This window comes from Mustela nivalis (assembly GCF_964662115.1).
Source record: "Mustela nivalis genome assembly, chromosome: 7".
NCBI lineage: Eukaryota > Metazoa > Chordata > Mammalia > Carnivora > Mustelidae > Mustela > Mustela nivalis.
This window is the reverse complement of record NC_139026.1, coordinates 20,497,341-20,520,980: the sequence shown is the minus strand read 5'-3', so window position 1 is coordinate 20,520,980 and position 23,640 is coordinate 20,497,341. Positions and strand designations below refer to the sequence as shown.

Sequence of the window (23,640 nt, the reverse complement as noted above, 5' to 3'; positions counted from 1 at the left end):
TTCAAAGTGCTGAAAGGGAAAAATCTGCAGTCAAGAATACTTTATCTAGCAAGACTATCATTCAGAACAGGAGAGATAAAGAGTTTCTCAGACAAAAAAAAAAAAAAAAAGAAAAAATGGCAATAAAAACATATCAATAATTACATTGAATGTAAATAGACTAAATGCTCCAAAGACATATAGTGACAGAGTGGATTAAAAAATAAGAAAAATCTATGCGCTGCTTTACAAGAGATTCATTTTAAACCTAAAGATATGCATATTGAAAGTGATGGGACAGAAAAATGTTTATCATGCAAATGGACGCCAAAAGTTGGGGTGCCATATCAGGCAAAACAGACATTAAAACAAAGACTGGGGGCACCTGGGTGGCTCAATTGGTTAAGCCACTGCCTTCGGCTCAGGTCATGATCCCAGAGTCCCAGGATCAAGTCCTGCATCAGGCTCCCAGCTCCACTGGGAGTCTGCTTCTCCCTCTGACCTTCTCCCCTCTCATGCTCTCTCACTCTCCCTTTCTCAAATGGATAAATAAATTCTTGAAAAAAAAAAAAAAAGAACAAAGACTGAATGAGAGAAAAAGCATAAAATCATAAAGAGGACAATCTAACAAGAAGGTATAAAAATTATAAGTATTCATGCACCCAATGTAGTAGCAACCAAATACATAAAACAATAAGAAACACAAAGGAACTAACTGATAGTAATATAATTACAGTAGGGGACTTTAACATTCCACTTATGTCAAAGGACAGATCATCCAAACAGAATATTAATAAGGAAATCATGTCTTTGAATGACACACTGGACCAGATGGATTTAACAAATATACACAGAATACTCAATTCCAAAATAGTAGAATACACATTCTTTTCAAGTGCACATGAAACATCTTCCAGAATAGAGATACAGTAGGGTACAAAACAAGTCTCAATAAATACAATAAAATCAAAGTCTCACCATGCATCTTTTCTTCTTCTTTTTTTTTAAATGATTTTATTTATCCATTTGTCAGAGAGAGAGAGCAAGCAGGGGGAGCAGCAGATAGAGGGAGAAGCAGGCTCCCCACTGAACAAGGATCCCAATGTGGAACTGGATCCCAGGACCCCGGGATCATGACTTGAGAAAAAAGCAGACACCCAACCAACTGAGCTACCCAGGTGTCCCACCATGCATCTTTTCTGAGGACAACACTATGAAACTAAAAATCAACCTCAAGGAAAAATCTGGGAAGAGAACAAATATGTGGACATTTAATAACATGCTATTGAACAATGAATGAATCAAACAAGAAATCAAACAAGAAAAAAAAATACTACATGGAGAAAAACTGAAAATAAAAACACAATTATATAAAATCTCTAGGATGCAGGAAAAATGTCACAAAGAGGGAAATTTATAGCAATACAGGCTTAACTCAAAAAAACAAGAAAATTCTCAAATAAACAACCTAACCTTATACTTAAAGCAGCTAGAAAAAGATCAAACAAAACCTAAAACCAGAAGAAGGAAAGAAATAAGGAGTAGAGCAGAAATGTATGATACAGAAACTAAAAGAAGCAATGGAAAGATCAATGAAACCAGGAGATGGTTCTTTGAAAAGATTAAAAAATTGATAAATCTTTTGTGAGATTTATCAAAAAAAAAGCTCCAATAAACAAAATCACAAACGAAAGAAAAGAAATAACAGATACCATGTAAATATAAAAGACTATAAGAGAATATTATGGAAAATGATATACTAAAAAATTGGACAAACTAGAAAAAATGGGTAAATTTCTGGAAACACATAATTCACCAAAACTGAAGCAGGAAGAAATAGAAATTTTGAACAGACTGATTACCAGCAATGAAATCAAATTGGTAACCAAAAACTCCCAACAAACAAAGACGAGGACCAGACAGCTTCACAAGCTATTTCTACCAAATATTGAAAGGAGAATTAATACCTGTTCTTCTCAAACTATCCCAAAAATTAGGAGGAAGGAAAGCTTCCAAATTCATTCTACGGGACCAATATTACCCTGATACCAAAATCAGATGAAGACATTACAAAAAAAGAGGAGTATATGCCAGTATCTCTGATGAACATTAATGCAAAAATTCTCAACAAAATATTGCAAGCTGAATCTAATAATCCAGTAAAAATATTATTCACCACCATCAGATGGGATTTATTCCCAAGATGCAAGGCTGGTTCAGTATTCACAAATCACTCAACATGATACATCACATTAATAAGAAAAAGGATAAAAACCATATGATCCTTTCAATAGGTGTAGAAAAAGCATTTTACAAATTACAACATCCATTCATGATAAAAACCCTTAACAAAGAATGTTTAAATGGAACATACCTCAACACATAAAAGCCATATATGACCAACTCACAACAAACATCATACTCAAAGGGGAAAAACTGAGAGATTAGCTGCAATGGTCAGGAATAAGACCAGGATGTCCACTCTCACCACTCTTATTCAACATAGTACTATAAATCCCAACCACAGCAATCAGACAACACAAAGAAATAAAAGGCACTCAAACAGGTAAGAAAGAAGTAAAATATTCAATATTTACAGATGACATGATACTATACGTAGAAAACCTGAAATATTCCACCAAAAAACTACTATAATTGAAATGAATTCATAAAGTCACAGTACACAAAATCAATGTACAAAAATCTGTTATATTTCTGTACATTAAAAATGAAGTAGCAGAGAGAGAAATTAAGATAACAATCCCATTTACAACCACACCAAAAAATAATAAGAATAGAATTATCCAAAGAAGTGAAACATCTCTATAAATAATACAACACTGTTGAAAGAAATTGAAGATGGCACAAAGAAATGGAAAGACATTCCATGCTTATGGACTGGAAGAACACATATTGTTAAAATGTCTAAAGTACCCAAAGAAACCTAAACATTTAATGCAATCCATGTCAATCAAAATACCAACAAAATTTTTCACAGAACTAAAACAAACAATACTAAAATTTGTATGGACCAATATTAGCCTGGATAGCCAAAGCAAATTTGAAAAAGGAAAAACCTGGGAGAATCAAAACTACAGACTTAACTTGTATTACAAAGCTGTAGTAATCAAAAAACATTATGGTACTGAGTTGCTTGGATGGCTCAGTTGGTTAAGTGTCTGCCTTCAGCTCGGGTGATGATTCTGGAGTCCTGAGATCCAATGCCAAATCAGCTCCCTGCTAGGTGGGAAGCCTGCTTCTCCCTCTCCCATTGCCCACTTTGTGTTCCCTCTCTCGCTGTCTCTCTGTCAAATATTAAATCAATAAAAAATCTTTAAATTTAAGATTTAAGTTTAAATCTTTAAATTTAAAAATAAATTAATTTTTAAAAATACAATTATGTGGTGAATCTTTAATATTATAAGCGAAAAATATGCAATGAGAAAAAGATATTCTCTTCGACAAATTGGTGTTAGAAAAACTGGACAGCTACATGTGATAGAGTGAAAATGGACCACTTTCTTACATTGTATACAAAAATAAACTCAAAATAGATTAAGGGCCCAAATGTGAGATCTGAAACCATAAAAATTCTAGAATAGAGCACAACCAGTAATTTCTGTAACACTGATCCCAGAAACAAGCAGTAGCATTTTTATACACAAAGAATGAGAACAAAAGATTTTAAGGAGTTGATCCCATTTACAATCTCACCAAAAACCGTAAGATACCCTAGGAATAAGCCTAACCAAGGAGATAAAGGATCTGTACTCAGAAAACTGTAGCACACTCATAAAAGAAATTAAAGAATACACAATGAAATGGAAAAACATTCCATGCTCATAGATTGGAAGAAGAAATAATGTTAAAATGTCTGTGCTACCCAGAGCAATCTATACATTCAGTGCAATCCCTATCCCTGACATTTTTCTCAGAGCTGGAACAAATAATGCTAAAATTTGTATGGAACCAGAAAAGATCGCAAATAGCCAAAGGAATGCTGGGGGAAAAAAAAAAAAGACAAAAAACAAAGCTGGGGACATCACAATGCCTGACTTTAAGCTCTATTACAAAGCTGTGATCATCAAGGCAGAATGTTACTCGCACAAAAACACACGTACAGATCAATGGTACTAAATAGAGAACCCAGAAATGGACACCCAACTCTATTGTCAACTAATCTTAGACAAAGCAGGAAAGAATATCCAATGGAAAAAAGACAGTCTCTTCAACAAATGATGTTGGGAAAATTGGACAGCCACATGCAGAAGAATGAAACTAGACAATTTTCTTACATTATACACAAAAATAGACTCAGAATGGATGAAAGACCTAAATGTGAGAAAAAAAGAGAACCCCTCTGCTGTTGGGTAGTTCCTAACCCAACTCAATCCCTAGACACACTGAGAACCTCCCATCCTCAACAGATTCCATCTCAGACAACCCTGAAGAAGGGGAGAGGCTTAGGAAACTTAATTATATCATGTACCACCATCAAGCACACTATACCCAGACCTAAAACCCCCAAGAAATATACCAGAGATTCTGACCAAAGTAGTGGGTAGAAAAGCAATTACAAGAAATAAAAAGCATCAAAATTGTAAAGAAAGAAGAAAATCTCTTTATTTGAAAATAACATAACCATGTATATAGAAAACCTACCAAAAAAAACTACCAAAAAACCCCCACTAAAATTAAAATTTGTGTTTAATTAGAGAAATTATGTGAAAAGTACAGGGAATTCTTTGACCTATGTTTGCAATACTCCTATAAATATAAAATTACTCAAGACAAAACATTTTCAAAAAGAAATTTTGCTCCATGTCGCAGCTGGCGCGACAAATCGACCAGGAAAACGTGAGGATTAAGAGGATGGTGAAAAGAAATTAAGAGACAAAGAGATGGGGGCAGGAGGGGCACTGAGGAGGATGTCCAACAGTGCTGATTTTATTCCACATCTTACAAGCATTTATAAGGCAGACCACAATAAAAGGAGTAATACATCAGTATCTAGTCAGATGACGGCAAGTTCCTATAACAAGTTTACATTAACTACAAGCAAACCTCATGATGCCAGGTAGTCTCGGCTAGAGCCATTAGCAAGACAATCAACCAGGGAGTGGGTTATGGGAGTTACAAGAACAACAAGGACCAACTAAGAATTCATGACCCTGACCACATTGTTCCCTTATGTAGGGAGAGCGTGTGGGAAGTCACGTAGGTGAGCGCACAACATATAGCACCGACCCTTTCTCAGTTACTCAACTTTCCCATCCTTAACTCCTTGTCAAGGTGTCGGACTTTAAAGGAGACACAAGTCAGGGCCTGGTTTGGTCCAACCATGCCGTGGCCTCCAACAGCTCCAAAAAACATCCAACCAAATCAAGTGTCTTTAAGCAGAGGTGCAAGATACAACTCAAAATATAAATAGCAACTGTATTGCTACATGCCAGCAAAGAACAATCAGAAATCAAAGTTTTGTTTTAAAATACCATTTACATGAGCACGGGGTATTATATAAGACCGAAGAATCACTGACCTCTACCTCTGAAATCAATAATATATTATATGCTAATTAATTGAATTTCAATTTTTTAAAAATGAAAAAAAAAAAAGATTCTAGAGGAGAAATTAGAGCCAGAGATGCAGATTTGGGAGTCATATAGACTGTCCAGAATAGGGATTCTAATAGTTCATTGGCTGGAAAGGAACTATCTTCTTCCTTCTACCACTCACTTGCCCAACTACTCGAAAATTTTGTAGAAGGATTCTGATTGGCTTGGATGGTGTGTCCAAACCTATGGCCAAGAGGGTGGGTTACCTTGATTGGCAGCTCCTACTAAGACCATTTACTTGGAAGGATTATTTCCCAGAGGGTAGAAGAGTGCTATACAAAGCAAGAAATGTTACAGCAAATGTTTCCCAGTCAACTTCTTTTTTTCTCATTAAATATTTAATAAATATTTGTCAAGCAAATGATATTATCAACATAAAAAATACCATTTACAATAGCATGAAAAAGATGAAATGTTTAGGGATAAATTTGACGAAAGATGTGTAAACGTGTATACTGAGAGAAATTACAGGATCTAAACAAATGATGAGATAATAACAAGTTCATAAATCAAAAAACTCAATACTGTTATGATGTTCATTTTCTAAAAATTGATCCTGAGATTAATGTAATTTAATCAAAATCCCAGAAATCTTGTTTTGTAGAAACTAACTGATTTTGAAACTCGTGGAAAAGAAAGGACCTCAACGAGCCAAAGTAACTTTGAAAAAGAACAAAGAGACTTACACTATTTGCTTTTAAGACTATGATGAAACTATATGGTAAACGAGAGAGATGGTACAATATTAAAGATAAATCAATGGAAGAGAATGGAGGAATACAGTACATTTAGACCTATACATATATGTGATTGATTTTTGACAAAGGCGCAATTGCAATTCATTAAAGCATTCAAAAAATTGCGTTGAAACAAATGGATATCCTTAGGCCAAAATAAATTAACTTAAAAAATTAAAAGGAATCATATTTAAAAGCAAAATTTAAAACCACAGAACTTCTACAGGAAATTTTATGAGGAAATTTTGTGCCCTTAGGTTAAGCAAAGATTTTCTGATAGGACATCAAAATACCATACATGAAAATCAGACAAACTAAAACTTCACCAAAATTAAGAATTTCTGCTCTTCAAAGACACCATTAAGAGAATAAAAAGGAAGTGAACTGAGAGAAAAACACTTGCAAGTCACATTTCCCATATATTCTTTAATCTAGATAAGAAATCCTAAAATACACTAATAATAATATCAACAATAACATAAGAAAAAAAGTGAGCAACAGATTTGAAGCAAATACTGCAACGAAGTGGATATACAGATTGCAAGTAAAAAACATGAAAAGAAACTCAAGATCGTTTGTCTTTAGAGAAATGTAAATTGAAAAGTGTGAGACACTAGTCATATCTATTAAAATGGCCATGATCAAAAAGACTTCACATACCAATGCTGACAGGGATTTAAATCAACTACAACTCTCACAAACTGCAGGTAGGCACATAAAATAGTACCAACCACTTCAGGATAATATTTTGGCAGTTTCTTAAAAATTTAAACAAATAATTACTATACAATCAGCAATTCTACCCTAGGTATATAGTCAAGACAAATGACAGCATATGTCCACACAAAGATTTATACATAAATATTCATAAAGCTTTATTACAGTAGTCCAAAAGTGAAATAACTCAAATGTTCATTAATAGATGAATGGATAAACAGTGACACATCCATACAATGGAACACGACTCAAAAATAAAAAATGGAATACTGAAATAAGCAACAATATCAGTTGAAAATCTAAATTAGTTAGATTCACAAATCCCCTTCTCTTCTTGGAACAGCAGAATGGGAGAATTATTCTCTGGAATGGATAAAAAACTCATGCTCTCTGGACTACAAGATAACAGGCAAATTTGAGGGAAGGGATACCAAATGGTATGTGATAGTCATTAAAACATTTATCAGGACTGTTTATTGAATGATTTTTCCTCTTCTTACATCTTTCAAATATGAACTTTATCTTAGAGTAAACTCTAATATGCATTACTGATCTATTTTAGGGGTTTTCTTGTATTCCTTGATTTCTCTATTCTAGCACCAGAATCATATTTTTTAGTATTATTTATAATTGGGGGGACACAGATCCTCTCATTGCTACTTGTTTCACAATTTTTTTCTGCAAGTTACTCTAGATGTCTATGAAATAAGAGTACTAATATGAAGACCACAGATACAAAATCAGTTACCATATAACTTTAATACTATAAAAGAGAAAGTCTGTAAATGCCTGTCAAAAAGAGAAAAATTAAGTCTCACCTACACCATGGGATAACATCTACCAAATTAAGTAAGTCTGGTCTCTACATATAGAACTTGAGAGTTAACCCAACATATTAAGTGAAAAAAAGCAAACTGCAGAATATTGTGTTAATATCCTAATGTTATGGGCGCCTGGGTGGCTCAGTGGGTTAAGCCGCTGCCTTCGGCTCAGGTCATGATCTCAGGGTCCTGGGATCAAGTTCCACATCGGGCTCTCTGCTCAGCAGGGAGCCTGCTTCCCTCTCTCTCTCTCTGCCTGCCTCTCCGTCTACTTGTAATTTCTCTCTGTCAAATAAATAAACAAAATCTTTAAAAAATATATATATCCTAATGCTGTACATGTATTAAGCCATTTATATCCACACATTATTATTTCCATTGTATAAGATTTACATTAAAATAGAAAAATGAATGCAAAAAAAACAACATTCACCTCTGAAATATCTGAAGAGTCAAAATTATTACATATTCACCTTCAAAGAAAAACAAAAAGGCAATAAAATACAGGTTTACTCCAGATTGTGAAGAGCCTTATAACATGTCAAGAAACTTAGTCTTTATTCTGCAAGCAACCTGGAATTAAGAGGGTTATCAGAAAGACACTAAGCATCAGAAAGATAATCAGATCAGTGTTTCAGAATGAAAGTTCTTGTGACAGTTGGAAGGTGAACAGAGTGAACAAATTGGTGACAGGGAGTCAGGCTAATATGTCAAGGAAAGAACAAAGAAATCCGAACTAATGTAGATAAAGTGGTGGAAAAAGAAAAGGGAGGAAATCAAATTGATATGTCTAAAATTTAAAAATATGGGAGAAGGCATGCGTAAGATAGGATAAGAGCAAAAGAATGAATTCCTACCATTGACGAAATGCATGGATGACGAGATATTTCCATTAGAGAGAACTGCCAAGGGCAGTGGTGTCTTTTGTGGAAAGTCAGAATTCAGTTAAACTTAACTAGAACACTATGTTGCTCAGGAATACCTCAGCAAAAGATAGAAAAGAAATAAGAAAATACTGTAAATTAACTCAAACTATTTCTAAAATGCCCTGCGGGTTGTTATGAAACATTATAAAGAGCTAATAAGGGAGAAGCACATGGATGGCTCCGTGGGCTAAGCATCCAACTCTTAATTTCAGCTCAGGTCATTGTCTCAGGATCATGAGATTGAGCCCCATGTAGAGCTCTGTGCTCAGCAAGTAGTCTTCTTGAGATTTTCTCTCTCCCTCTCCCTCATCCCTTAACCCTCACACTCACTCACATGCATGTGTTCACTCTCTCTCTCTCTCAAATCTTTAAAAATAAATAAACAGTTAATAAGGGAAGATACTGAAATTTATAACTAAAATAAGATCCAGGGTCCATAGATTTATTTGATTTACCCATTCCATTCTCAGTTCCCCATTATCAGAAAGAAACAAGAATTATAATAGCATGAATATAAATATCTAGTGCATGTCTGCTTTCCTAAATAGAATGGATGTGGATACACGTAATCTTTTTTTAAACAAGGAGGTTTAGCATAGAATTTTAGCATATATGTAAATATATTTGACTGCACCTATTGATGGAACCTGTAAGCACATATCCATGTATCCACAGCACAGTCACACATATTTGAAACACTACAGATAAGCCAGACCCAGAGATTCCAACTAAAAATTTAATTTAAAAAGTAAAACTTGTTTAAAAGCTTAAGCTTCATGCTAATGTTCTACTTCATTCCAATTTTTTGCACTGTGCTCCTCGTTTATCAATGATAATCTCAAATTCAAAAGGAGGACCCATATTAACATAAATCCATTTCACAAAATTCAAAAGTTTCTAAGTAGTTGTAAATGCTTATTACATATTCCCAAAAAGGGAAATTTATAGATCTTTGGTGTTAGTATAAAATACACTCAATTCCGCCTCCTATACTTACTTATCAATATTTTAAATTCTGTTTGTGGGAATTCTTGCCCAGGATGAGTGCTCTGAGCCAACTGGAGATCCCCCATTACCATAGACTTAATTTGCAACAAACTGGATTACTATGTTTTAGGACAAACATAAACAAAGTGGGTTTTCTATAGAGCTTCCAAATAACCAGGACATTCATGAGTCAGAATGTTTTATTCCCTGAGCTTTCATATATTAGAGAAGAGTACTCATAAATAAACTGTAAGCCTGAGTTTCTTGGGCCAATTTTCACAAGTATAGTAAATAAGATTTAGGCTCAGCTATTCTACATATTGATCATTACACCCTCTACCAACATATGGGAAATATCCACGAGCAACATAAGACTGTTTCAACTGTTCTTTTTAAATTTACATTCAATTAACTAACATCTAGTATATTATTCGTTTCAGAAGTAGAGTTCAATGATTCATCAGTCTTATATAATACCCAGTATTCATTACATCATATGACCTTCTTAATGTTCATCACCAAATTACCCCATACTCCCATCCTCCTCCCTCCCAGCAATTTTCAGTTTGTTTCCGATTAAGAGTCTCTTACAGTTTGTCTCCCTCTTTGATTTTTGTCTTGTTTTATTTTTTCCTTCCTTCCTTCCTCTATGATTGTTTTCTTAAATTCCACATATGAGTGAGATCATAGGATAATTGTCATTCTCTGACTTATTTTGCATAGCATAATACCCTCTAGTTCCATCCACTTCATTGCAAATGGCAAGATTTCATTTTTTTAATAGCTGAGTAGTATTCCATTGTATATACCACATCCTTCTTAATCTATTTATGTGTCGATAGATATCTGGGTTCTTTCCATTGTTTGGCTATTATGGACACAGCTGCTAAAACTTTGGGGTGCAGATGCCCCTCTGGCTCACTACATTTGTATCTTTGGAGTAAACACCTAGCAGTCAAGACTGCTTCAGCTTTTCTTCATTCTCATGTTGACTCCTGACACTTGAAATCACTCCAGGGTTCCAGATACTCAGACTCACAGAGAATGTGCATCAAATGCTGCAGGTAGGGTCAAAATATATAGAAATGGTCATCTGACACATCAGATAATTTCAAGCAATGCAAAACAAAGTCCCTTTTCTTTGCAGTATGAATCTTAATAAACTGATTCCATTTTTGGATGAACTGGACAGACATAAACATGATTTGGAGCACTCTAAATTCTGATCTCCACAGTGATGAAATAATTTTATTATCATGAGCTTCTATTATCACTAGAATCATCTCATGTGGATCAAATGTGTCTAAAATAGTGTGACCATACATGTACATTTAAAATGTCCAGTTAGGAGTGCCTGGGTAGCTCCCTTCAGCTCACGTCATGATCCCAGGGTCCTAGGATTGAGTCCCACATCCGGCTCTCTGGCCAGCAGGGAGCCTGCTTCTTCCCCTTTCTCTGCCTGCCACTCTGCCTACTTGTGAACTCTGTATGTCAATTAAATATATAAAATCTTAAAAAAAAAAAAAAAGGAAAGAAAGAAAAGAAACTACATCTCCTTTAAAAAAAAAAAAAAGAAAGAAAACTAGAGCATCTATTTCAACCTACATTCAACTTTGTCACTAGACCTAAAAGTATAAAACATATTCCTCCTAGCCCTCACTTCTCTTCTTCTCCACCTGGATATATTTCATAAAAAATAAACCAACTGACAAGGCAGATTAATTTCTCACTATTATGCAAACACTGATTTTGGTGGCAATTGTTCTTCTTACCCTCATTCTCTTCTTAGATAACAATATTTCCAAAGTTACTATGGTAGGCAAAATAATGGTATCCCAAAAATATTCCATACCTTAATCCTTGGAGTATGTGTCTATGTTATGTTGCATGGCAAGGGGATTTCAGGCGGCAGATGGAATTGCTAATCAGCTGACATTATCCTGGATTTTTTAAAAGACTTTACTTATTTAGTTAATTATTTAGTTATTTGAGACACCATGAGAGGAGAAAGTCAGAGGGAGAAGCAGACTCCCTGCTGAGCAGGACACCTGATGAGGGACTCAATCCTGAGACTCCAAGATCATGACTTGAGCCAAAGGCAGTCGCTTAACCAAATGAACCACCCAGGAGCCCCTTATCCTGGATTTTTTTTTTCCCCAAAACAACTGCATTGACTAGAACCACTAAAATAATGAGAGGATAATTCTTGTCTTGTTCATGAATTTTATACCATTTAATATGATGTTTGCTACTGGATATCTTTTGGCATTAAGTAAGCATTTGTTCTTTCAGTAATGAACAAAAAGACAAAGAATAGCATAATAGATAAAAAAACACAGACTTGGAATTCAAACTGCAAAGTTCAGATGCTGGTTCCACCTGTAACTGCATGATCGTGGTAGGATTATGTATCCACTCTGTGCCTGTTTCCTTATCTATATAAAATAAGTGAATGAGTACTTCATAGGGATGTTAGGAAGATTACATTAGACAGTCCATGTAGAGTGCTAGATCAGTGCCTAATACATACTAATCATTGTTTCTATAGAAAAAGTAATCCAGAATGTTCTTACTGTTTGTTAAATTTATTTGGGATATAATTCAGGATCATATAGGTTTTCCCTTTTAATACATTAACATATTTAATTCCTGGTAAGAATCATCTTTATGCTCCTGGAATTAAGTTTATCTTCCCACGGAATATATTTTTAAATATAATCCTAGACTGCTATTTATAATTTAGGATTATGCATCCTTATTCATATGTAAAATTGGTCTCCAGTTTTCTTACCTCTTTCATTTCAGTTTTGGTATCAGAATAAGTAAACTGAAGAGTTTTCTGTCTTTTTCTAACCTCCAGAATAAATCAACTAATCTAGAAATCAAATTATCACTTGAAAATTTGAAATAACATGTAAAATTATCTACAACGAGCACTTCTGTGGAGTACAGTCTGAAAATTTCCAGTGTGTTTATGGTTATTGATTTATCAGTACAGTCACCTAAGACGCATCAATCTGTAACTGATATTTTTCTAGGAAGTCAATTATTTCCATTTGTTTTCTAATTTATTGATTAAAAACTAGATATATTTTTATATCTATTATCTTTTGTACTCGCAATGCTATCACCATTTTCATTCCTAATGTTCTGTATTATTTTTTTTCTTCAGGTTTGCCTAGATGGGTCTATTTTATTGTCATATCCAAAGATATAGTTAGCATTATTTTTATCAAACATCTACCAAATGAGTCATTTATTCACGACTTGTTTGTTTACTTAATAATTTACTACTTTCTGGGGTTTTCTTTGTATTTTGTTTTTTTGTTTGTTTAAGAGAGAGAGAGGGAGGGAAAATGCAGGCTCCATGCCCAACACGAAGTCTGATGTGGGCCTTGATTGCACAACCCTGAGATCATGACCTGAGCTGAAATCAAGAGTCAGACACTTAACACTTCCAGGCACCCCAATTTACTATTTTCTGTTCTTAACTAAAACAATTCAACATATAACTTTTTATTATATCATTTTTAAAAGATTTTATTCATTTATTTAACAGGAGAAAGATCACAAGTAGACAGGGAGGCAGGCAGAGAGAGAGGGGGAAGCAGGCTCCCCGCTCAGCAGAGAGCCCAATGTGGGGCTCGATCCCAGGACCCTGAGATCATGACCTGAGCGGAAGGCAGAGGCTTAACCCACTGAGCCACCCAGGTGCCCCTATTATATCATTTTCTTTAGTTGAATGCTTATTTTATTCTTTCCTATTTAAAAATAAAATCATTACAGGCTATGACATTTCTACTGAGTAGAATTTTGTCCAGATCACTTAGGTTTTGACAATTCATATTTCATTTCAATTATTATACATGGAGTTTATAAAATTCAGTTTTTATTTCCTTTGTACCCTGAAAATTAATGTTTGCTTTTAAATTTACAAATGCTTAGATTTGTTGTCTTTTAAAAATATACTTCTAGTTTTACCACATTATAGTCAGAGGGTATAATTATTCAACTTCAAATTCCTTTAGATGTCCTTTGGAAACTAGTATATGGTTTTCTTATGTTACATGAGCACTAAAATGTATATTCTCTGTTCTTAAAGCTGGGATGTATATTTTTTAAACTTTCTAATGACATAATTCATACCATCCATAACCCTACCTTGTCTCTACTTCATCATCTAAATCTGAGAAATGTGGCCATACACAATACTATCACTGTGATCAAACTTTTTATTTTCTTTTTTATTTACATTTCACTGAAAATTTTTTATTGGCCTTTTGGATACACACAGGAATTTATTTGCCAGGAAAGATAATCCCATCATAAAACAGCATGTGACCTCCTCTTTGCTGATTCTGTGTTTGGCCCCAACACAGACTGTCCTGTGCTCGTTATCTGTGATGCTGAAAACTAGCCTGCTCAGAGTAGTACCACATGGAAATCCAGGCCATAGATACCGATGCCTGAGTCATATTTGATCCCCAGATCAATGTGTTCCTGGACCTCAAAACCAAGTTTCCAATATCAAAGAAGTTATTTTTTTTAAAATAAATATTTTATTTATTTATTTTAGAGAGAAAGAGAGTGAAAACGGATGCATGAGCCGGCGTTGGGGGGGCAGAGGGAGAGAGAGAATTTCAAGCACCCAATAGGGTGCTTGATCTCATGACTTGAGATCATGACCAGAGTTAAAATCAAGAGTTAGAAGCTTAGCCACCAAGGCACCCCAAGAAGTTATTTTTCCTTAACTCATTCTCCTATACCTTTAAACTTTTCTCTAGGATTTCTTCTGCCTTGGCCCCATGGACTGTGCAGTGCACAGCAATATTTTTCATTTCTCCTGATGCCAAAAAAACAAAGAGTGTATTTAGCTTTGGAGAACACAGGGGTCTGGCCTGTGAGCTGCTCCAGCACTTCGGCTGCCTCATCAGTCTGTCTCCACTCTCCCCCACACAGATGTTGAGGCAGTGCCTGTGGATGTGAAGTTCCTGAATGGGGATCTCCTTTTCACCTTGATCTTGTCCATGATGGAGAACAGAACGACAAAATCTGTGATTGAACTGTAATCAAATATTCTTTGGGGCACTGGTAGCTTAGTCAGGTAAGCATCTGCCTTTGGCTCAGGGTCCTAGGATGAGTCCCACTGAGCAGGTAGTATTAGAAGTCCTAGCAACAGCAGTCAGACAACAAAGAGAAATAAAAGGTATCCAAATTGGCAATGAAGAAGTCAAACTCTCTCTCTTCGCAGATGACATGATTCTTTATATGGAAAACCCAAAAGACTCCACCCCCAAACTACTAGAACTCATACAGCAATTCAGTAATGTGGCAGGATACAAAGTCAATGTACAGAAATCAGTGGCTTTCTTATACACTAACAATGAAAATACAGAAAGGGAAATTAGAGAATCGATTCCATTTACTATAGCACCAAGAGCCATAAGATACCTGTCTCTTCAATAAATGGTGATACCATAAGATACCAGTCTCTTCAATAAATGGTGCTGGGAAAATTGGACAGCTATATGTAGAAGAATGAAACTCGACCATTCTCTTACACTGTACACAAAGATAAAATCAAAATGAATAATGTGGAATTTTAATGACACATCATTATTTCCTCTTCATGACATTACAGAAACATTTCTTAAAAACTGTTTTGTATCTGACAACCATATTATCAAAAATGATTTATGCTTACTGGTTTTATTTTAACTGTGGTTTCTTGAAGATTCAATAAGATTTTATGATATATGGTTGATATCTTTTACAGCCATTATCCATCCATTCATCTATCCATTGTCATCTGCACTGCCTCCATAACTTGGCTATTGTACATAACGCTAAAATAAACACAGTGGTGCATATTTCTTTTCAAATTAGTGTTTTTGCATGCTTTGGTAAATATCCAGTAGTGGACTTACCAGATCATATAATACTTCCATTTTCAATTTTTTGAGGAACTTCCATACTGTTTTCCACAAGGCTACACAGGTTCATTATTTCTACCAACAGAGCACATGGAATCCTTTTTCTCCATATCCTCTTAAATATTCCTTTCTTGTGTTGATTTTAGCTATTCTTACATGTGTGAGGTGCCTTGTCATTGCAGTTTTGATTTGCATTTTTTTAATGATGAGTAATGTTAAGCATCCTTTCATGTGTCTGCTGGTCATTGGGATGTCTTCTTTGGAGAAATGTCTGTTCAGGTATTCTGCCCATTTATTAATTGGACTTTTGGGGGATTTTTTGGTGTTGAGTTGTAGCAGTTCTTTACACATTAGAGCTACTAGTCCTTCATTGGATAAATTATTTGCATATCTTTTCCCATTCTGTAGTTGTCTTTAGCTCTATTGTTTCCTTTGTTGTACAGAAGCTTTTATGTTGATATGGTCCCAACAGCTTATTTTTGCTTTTGTTTCCTCTGCCTCCGGAAACCTATCTAGAAGGGTGTTGCTATGGTCAATGTCAGAGACATTAACGCTTGCACTGTATTCTACAATTTTTATGGTTTCAGTTCTTTCAGATCTTTAATTTATTTGGAGTTTATTTTTTGTGTATGGATTAAGAAAGTGATCCAATTTCATTGTTTTGAATGTAGCTATCCAGTTTTCCCAAAACCATTTGTTGAAGAGAATATCTTTTTCCCACTGCATATTTTGCCTTGTTTGTTGAAGATTAATTGAAGATGTAATCATGATTTCTGGGTTTCTTATTTTGTTCTAATGATCCTATGTATCTATTTTTGTGCCAGTATCATACTGTTTTGATTACTACATTTTCTATTCTGTCCTATTAATCTACATGTCTATTGTTGTGACAGTATACCATACTGTTCTGATTACTACAACTTTATAATTTATCTTGAAATCTGGGATTGTGATTCCCCAAGTTCTCATCTTCTTTTTTCAACTGCTTTGGCTATTTGGGGTCTTTTCCAGTTCCATGAACATTTTAGGATTGTTTGTTCTAGTTCTGTGAAAAATGCTGTTGGTATTTTACTAGGGATTACGTTTAATGTGTAGATTGCTTTGGGTGGTATAAACATTTTAACAATATTTATTCTCCTAATCCATGAGTATGGGATACCTTTCCATTTCATTGTATTGTCTTCAACTTCTTTCACCAGTATTTTATAAAGAGTACAGGTTTTAGAGAAGGAAGCAGGATGGTGGAAGAGTAGGCGACCTCATTTCATCTGCTCTCTTGAATTTAGCTAGATATCTATCAAAACATTCTGAACACCTATGAATTCAACCTGAGATATAAGAAAAGATCTGCTGGAATTCTACAAGTAGAAGAGCAACCACTTTCTCCAAGACAAGAGATGCAGAGAAGTGAATCTGAAGGGATATATATACCTGAAGATAAAGCTGGGGAGGAGCCTCCCTAAGCCAGTTACCAGAAAGTGATATAGCAGGGGAGCACAAAATCAGAAATGTTAGAAATCTACTCCAGTGAGAGATATCCATGTCTGAAAGATGCTCAGGTAGCAAAGTAAGGTAGAATCCTATACAGTATAATTTCTCTCTTTGTGTTTTTTTCTGCCTTCTGAAACAACTATTTTAATCGTATTTTTAATAATTGGTTTATTTTTCAAAAATGTCCATTCATTGGAGCTAGTGCACACACTGCATCAGAACATGATCACAGACGTGCATCTCACCATCTTTACCAACATGCTGAACATGTCACCCTTCCTGCTTGTCATTCTCTATCACTTCGTTTCTATCAACAACCCCAAAAAGCAGGAATGAAAGTAGCACTTTTTTCACTCCAGAGTTCTAGGACTTAGTCTGAGGCAAAATGAAGAGTGTGAGGGGCCTTCACATTTCCCTTCATCACTCTACCCATTACAACATACAAAGCAACTATACCTATGTTTTTTTTTTTTCAAACAATTTTTATTTCCTCAAAGTCTTCCTTAACCCTATGGAACAAGAAGCTGTCACTGAATAGGGCCCAGCATTGGGCTTATTCTTTTCTATTTCCTCCCCCCTGTATAAAAATATAGATTTTTTTAAAAAGAGCCCATTCATTGGAGTTATTATTTTTATGAACTCTTTCTTTTCTCTAATATTTATCCTAAGTCCTTAGTTACTTGAAAGTCCCATCTTCTCGCTGTAGTCTTTATTTTAAATGTGCAACTTCAAAGTAAACCAAATTCTCTATCATCTAACTCAATTTTCAATACACAAAACATATCAATAATGTTAGGTTTTTATAAATATAGAATAGTTTTTTCTGTCTTCCTTTTTAATCCCCACAAAATAGTTGAAAGCATTTTACAATCTCAACCAGAAATATCACAATTACATTAAGTGACTCAAGGAAAAGAGTTAATTTTGTATGAATAGATTAAATTTGCTTGATTGCTCTTTTTCAGTGAAGATTGTGTTACTGTTGAGTTCAAAATTGATAGCTCTATTTGTTTTTGGTAAATACATATGGGGAAAATTTCTTAGCTAGTTCAATATACTCTAAATCAGCCACAAATATAAACATTAGTCCTAATTCCCCACAAATAAATAAAATAAAATATACCTGATAAAAATCCAAGAATTAGTATTTTGAAAATTAAAAGAATACAAGAGATTCAATAAAATGCTCTTCCTTTCCAGCCCCTTTTGTTTGACTTTCCATAAAAATCTGTACTAAGACATCTACATTTTCACTCTAAGCATAAATTTTAGTTTTCCAGGACAACAACCAAACATTCTGAGTAGCTGCTCTCCAACCTCCGTATTTTCCAGCTCCAGAAACTAGTTCTATGTAGAATAAACTTTTATACTTTTTTACCCTTACCATTTGAAACCTAGAAATCATCAGAATACAGATGGTCTTTTATGTTAAAAAGAATGAAAACAAGTTGAGGAAAGTCTTAACAATTTCAGAAAATTCTTATCTAAAATACCTATTCAGAAGATTAGATGCCTCTTCCACCACATACCCCAATCTCCAAACCCTTCCAGTTCAAATTTTCCAAATTAAGTTTTCCACCCTCATCCTACTCCAAACATGATCACCAAGATGAAATCAGGACGTAAGTAAAAACAACCTAAGTATTACTATACCGTCTATTCCGTTTCACAAATCTAGTTATACTAATCAAGAAGGAGATACTAAATATCTAAATAAAGATTTTTTTTAATCTTTAGAATATAGATCATTTATATTATGATACCCTTGGGAGTGATTTGGGCAAAAATACTTAGTAATTTGAGAGGGGTGGAACACTCTAAAGAGGTCACAAGTTAGTAAATAATAGGAACAATGACAATACTAATAATGCACTATCTCTTATAATGAAAGATGTTACTAAAATGGGGTAAAAGGCATACAGTTAGAGGAATAATATTTCACTACCAATCTTACATACAGAAAACCTTTTGCAAGACCATGTGACATAATTATGCAGCCTGTGTCAAAGAATATAGTAGTGGTTTTCAAATTGTTCTTCAGAACCTCTCAGTCCCACATTCTGAGACTACTCTGCTTCATTCAGATTGCTATTTCCTTCATTCACTTATGCATATAATAAATACTTAATAAAATGCTTATTCCATGCATATACTGTGGTTAACTAGCACCTTCTAGGATCACACTTACGAATATAAGGGAAATAATCCCCGCCCTCAGGAAACCTAGTCTAGTCAAGAATACAAGTATCAACCAATAATCAGACAAGTCATTAATTAGTGGCCATAGATAGAAATACTATAAAATATAAAAGATAGCTATATAGTGCTACAGAAGCATATAACAGGGAGTTTCTGGTGAGTTTTATCCATCTTAACAGTTTTCGCATAGATTTTAGCTAAATAAAGGATACCTGTTCCCAAACTGCCAAAATATTGTAAGCTAACCTGGCACTTCTGGTGTCAATACAAAATCTACTCTGATGCCCTACTTTATCATGACACTGATTCAAAAAGGCCACAGATGCATCTATTTAGGTATCTTAAGTATCTCTAAGCACCAGATACTATCTTACATGCTTTAGGACTAAAAAGGAACATTCACTTAGGAAATATCTCAAAATATTTCATTGAATGTCTGATACACAAGGCATTGAAAACTGTTTCCATATAAGAATTAGTTTCCAGGGGTGCCTGGGTGGCTCAGAGGGTTAAAGACTCTGCCTTCGGCTCAGGTCATGATACCAGGATCCTGGGATAGAGCCCCGCATCAGGCTCTCAGCTCAGCAGGGAGCCTGCTTCCCCCTCTCTCTGCCTGTCTCTCTGCCTACTTGTGATCTCTGTCTGTCAAATAAATAAATAAAAATTTTTAAAAAAAGAATGTTTCCAGCATTTCTCAGAAAAACTGATAATTCTTTTAATTGTAAATCTCCCCTCAAAAAGAAAAAGCAGTCTACAAATAAGGAAAATCAGAACTAAAAAATGTATTATAATTCTGCTGTGAGAATTAAAGCTTAACAAAATGAAGACATTACTGGTTAAAAGAACAAACAGATGTCAAGCTGGCAACCAGAACAGTAAGTGCTGACACAACACAAGGAGTAGAAGGTTAAGATCAACATTTCTAGGAACCAGGGCAGGCAAAAATAGAAGAAAGAGGGTCACAATTTCATTGGTCAATCTTGTTTGTAGCTGTTGTCAAGTTAAATGTGTGTTCATGGCCCTACTTGGGCTAAGAGTGAATCACTCCTGAAAACAAATATTAACATATTTATATCCATAAGATACTTCATATAAATCCTATGAGTAGAATTTCAAGAAATAACAAATTTAGAAGCAAAATAAGTCCTTACATAAGCAATTTGCCATGTGATACTGTATTGTCTATTAAGCTTTACTAGGAAGTCTGCATATTATATAATTTGAAAAACCCACTAACTATTCACTGGTGTTTTCTAGTGTTTAAAAATATTCAGTGGAAGCTACACTTCTTTATAAATACTACTAAGCTTAGTATTTCATATTCATAGTATATGAATATACTATTCATATAGTATATGAATTTTAGATATTCATAATAATGAATATAGCATATAAAGATCGCTGTAAGTACTTTAAGAACAACTTATGCTTCCAGGAATTCGTAAGAATTTCTAGGAATTATGATTTCTTGTTCCTGAATCCCAAAGATTAATGTTTACTGGGAATCTGAAAACACTACTTGGACTCCCATCTTCTTTGGAGTTCTGAGTTTAGAAGAGAAACAGAAACATGGATATTGAAAAAAAAAAGATGTTATGATGAAAGTCTACAATGAAGACACAAAGGCCAAAAATACCAGGATATATCAGCCTGTAAAAGTCTGGAGAAGCCTTCATTTAAAAAAAAAAAAAAAAGAAAGAAAGAAAGAAAAGAAAATATATTCCAGGTAGAGTAGAGGGAGGACTGTGCAAAGGCTGGGGTCATGAAAGTCTCTTAAGAATCTTAAGTAGTCTACTAATATGATCAAATATATATGTTAAAGAAAGAGCTCCCTGGAGGACACATGGAGAATGGTTTCCAAAGTGTGTGAAACTGGGGTTAATAGAACAATCAGACTACCACAATCATTAGGCACATTCCATAAACAAAACAACTCTATGCATTGTCAAAGATCTATTCATATTTGACCAGTGTAGAGAGAAATTTGTAAGAGAAAGTGGAAACAGATATATTAAGTTATAAATTGCAAAATAACAAATAATATTTTAGAGAATGATGATATTGATCTCTTCATATTTCACATAATCACTTAAAATTAAGGAAGAAAATCAATATTTAAAAAAATCCTTAGTAGAACAAGTCAAATCGTTAAGAAGAGCAATTTCTTTAAAAAGAGGTGTCTAGTTACCCTGTCACTGACCCTTCTCAAGAATCTAAGGATACCTTATTCATTTTCTAAGTCTTATTACCCTCCTGATTCAGATTAACCTATAATTAATAATACAGAATCAATAGAACTATTTTTAGTTGTCTATAATTGCTTTCATTGCTATTTTTCTTTCAGATTATATTTAGGAAAAGCAATTTATTATATGAACACCTATGAATCATAATCAGGATAAAATCTCGTATTTCTCCCTCTCCATCATCTCATTCTGTTAACCACAGTGTTATGCAGATTTTGTAAACAATTAAATCTGTTCACATGCAAACAATTTTGGTTTAATCATTAACAACAATAAAGGAGCTTACACCTTCTTTTTTATATTCTTCATGCTCTACTCCTGATCATTTTAAAAGCATATATATCCTATTATGTATTCCAAAGCCGTTATACATAAGTGAGTGTTCGTTTTCAAAATTCCTTTGACATGTTACTGGAACAGCTCCAGAAAAAAAAAAAAAATTAACACTTTTGGGGAATTTAACTGAATCCTTTTTGTAGCCAAATAAGAAGCTGGTGGAGGAGAGAAGCCAAAGATTAAAATAAATGCATTATTCATTTTTAACATGGGTTTTTCTCTTATTCTTCATTGTAATAGCTCTAGAAGTAATTTTACTGTTAACACTGAATTTTTGGAGTGGTGTTGTAGAAATCATTTTTCCAAAGAAGGAAGCTAAAAAGATTTTCTGCTCACCATCAGTGCACAAAATTGAACAAGGGACAATCGTCACACACAATATGCTTCCAATGAGCATGTTCTTATGCATAAAAAAAGGAAACAAAGCAGTTCAGGATTGTATTTGTAAAAGGATATTTAAAAAAAAAAAAAAGCACAAAGTGTTTTTCAGAGTGGAAAAACATGAGAGGCTCTCCATAGTTAAAATCAGCACTAGACTGTTTCCTACAGTAGATATAAAGCAAAACATCTGTGTTATTTATATAATAACAACAGTAAGAAAAAGGACAAAGGTAGACTTAAGATAGCTAATGAGCCCAGTTCATATGCTACAAAATATTTTTATTTTTATCTAACAGTCACCTGAACAAGGGTTCTAAAGATTGTCTCATATTTTCCATAATGCTAAGTAGTCTAGCTTGTCCATATGTCTTGCTTAACGTAGCTAAATATTATGAATGTTATTCAGTTATCAAAGATATAAAGTTTAGGGATATTCAAGTTTAGGGATATCCTTGATCTTCAATACAGAATAAGAAATTAACCTCATGCACTTTTTCACCTTCCCACTCAACATCCAAGTGCTACAGTCCATTCTATTTTTTTTTATACCACGCCACCAAACAGTTTTACTGCAGCAGTAAGTGTGGAGAAATAGAATCCTGTAGGAGAGAAAGGGAGTGAAAACGAGAAAATGTAAAGGTGGAAAAGACGACACAAGAAAAACTGGATTTATCTCTCTTAGTTTAGAGAGCTCACCCAATATTCCTAGACCAGATGGAAAGAGTAGTATGCTACAGAATTCTCCATCCCTACACTCAGATGTCACAAGGAATGGAAAGGCAAACCTTGTTAGGAACTAATATTTCCATGTGGGTTGTACCATTTTTTCATTCATTCCTATATAGACTAATATCCAGATAGTAATTTTTTTTTTTCTTTTTGCTGCTCTTCTGCCTCTCAAATTTAATCAATCCTTGATCCCTCTGCAAAGCTCAAGCAGGTATTTCCAGGCCCTGCCAATGAGCTCCTTAAAACTTTTCTTTCAACATCCCCCAAACCTGAACTATTTTTTTTTCCTAATGCTAGGGGGGAAAAAACAGTTCTATCCCTTAATTTTTTCCATTTGGGTAAAAATTGCATTTCCCAATGACTGTTGAAAATATTAATAATCCTTTGACCTAATAACCAAGGATTTCATGATTCCACCTCAACCTAACTTTCAAAATGATATCACACTGTCCCTCACATACTCCTTGTTCAAACCACTGAACTATTTATTATTAAGTGGAATATACCTGAGCATTCATATCTTGTGCCTTTGTTCACATTCAC

At 34.3% G+C, this 23,640-nt stretch overlaps 1 protein-coding gene and 1 pseudogene across 16 annotated transcripts in view; both read right to left on the bottom strand.

Moving 5' to 3' along the window:
- The window catches only part of ANKS1B (ankyrin repeat and sterile alpha motif domain containing 1B), a 1,113,310-nt gene that overhangs the window by 990,542 nt on the left and 99,128 nt on the right, over positions 1-23,640 (bottom strand). The window lies entirely within an intron of this gene.
- Positions 14,081-15,730, bottom strand: LOC309868811 (large ribosomal subunit protein uL5 pseudogene; annotated as a pseudogene). The gene is made up of 3 exons: positions 15,710-15,730; positions 14,511-14,845; positions 14,081-14,310 (listed from the first exon to the last, which is right to left on the bottom strand). The product of its transcript is annotated as a large ribosomal subunit protein uL5 pseudogene (transcript).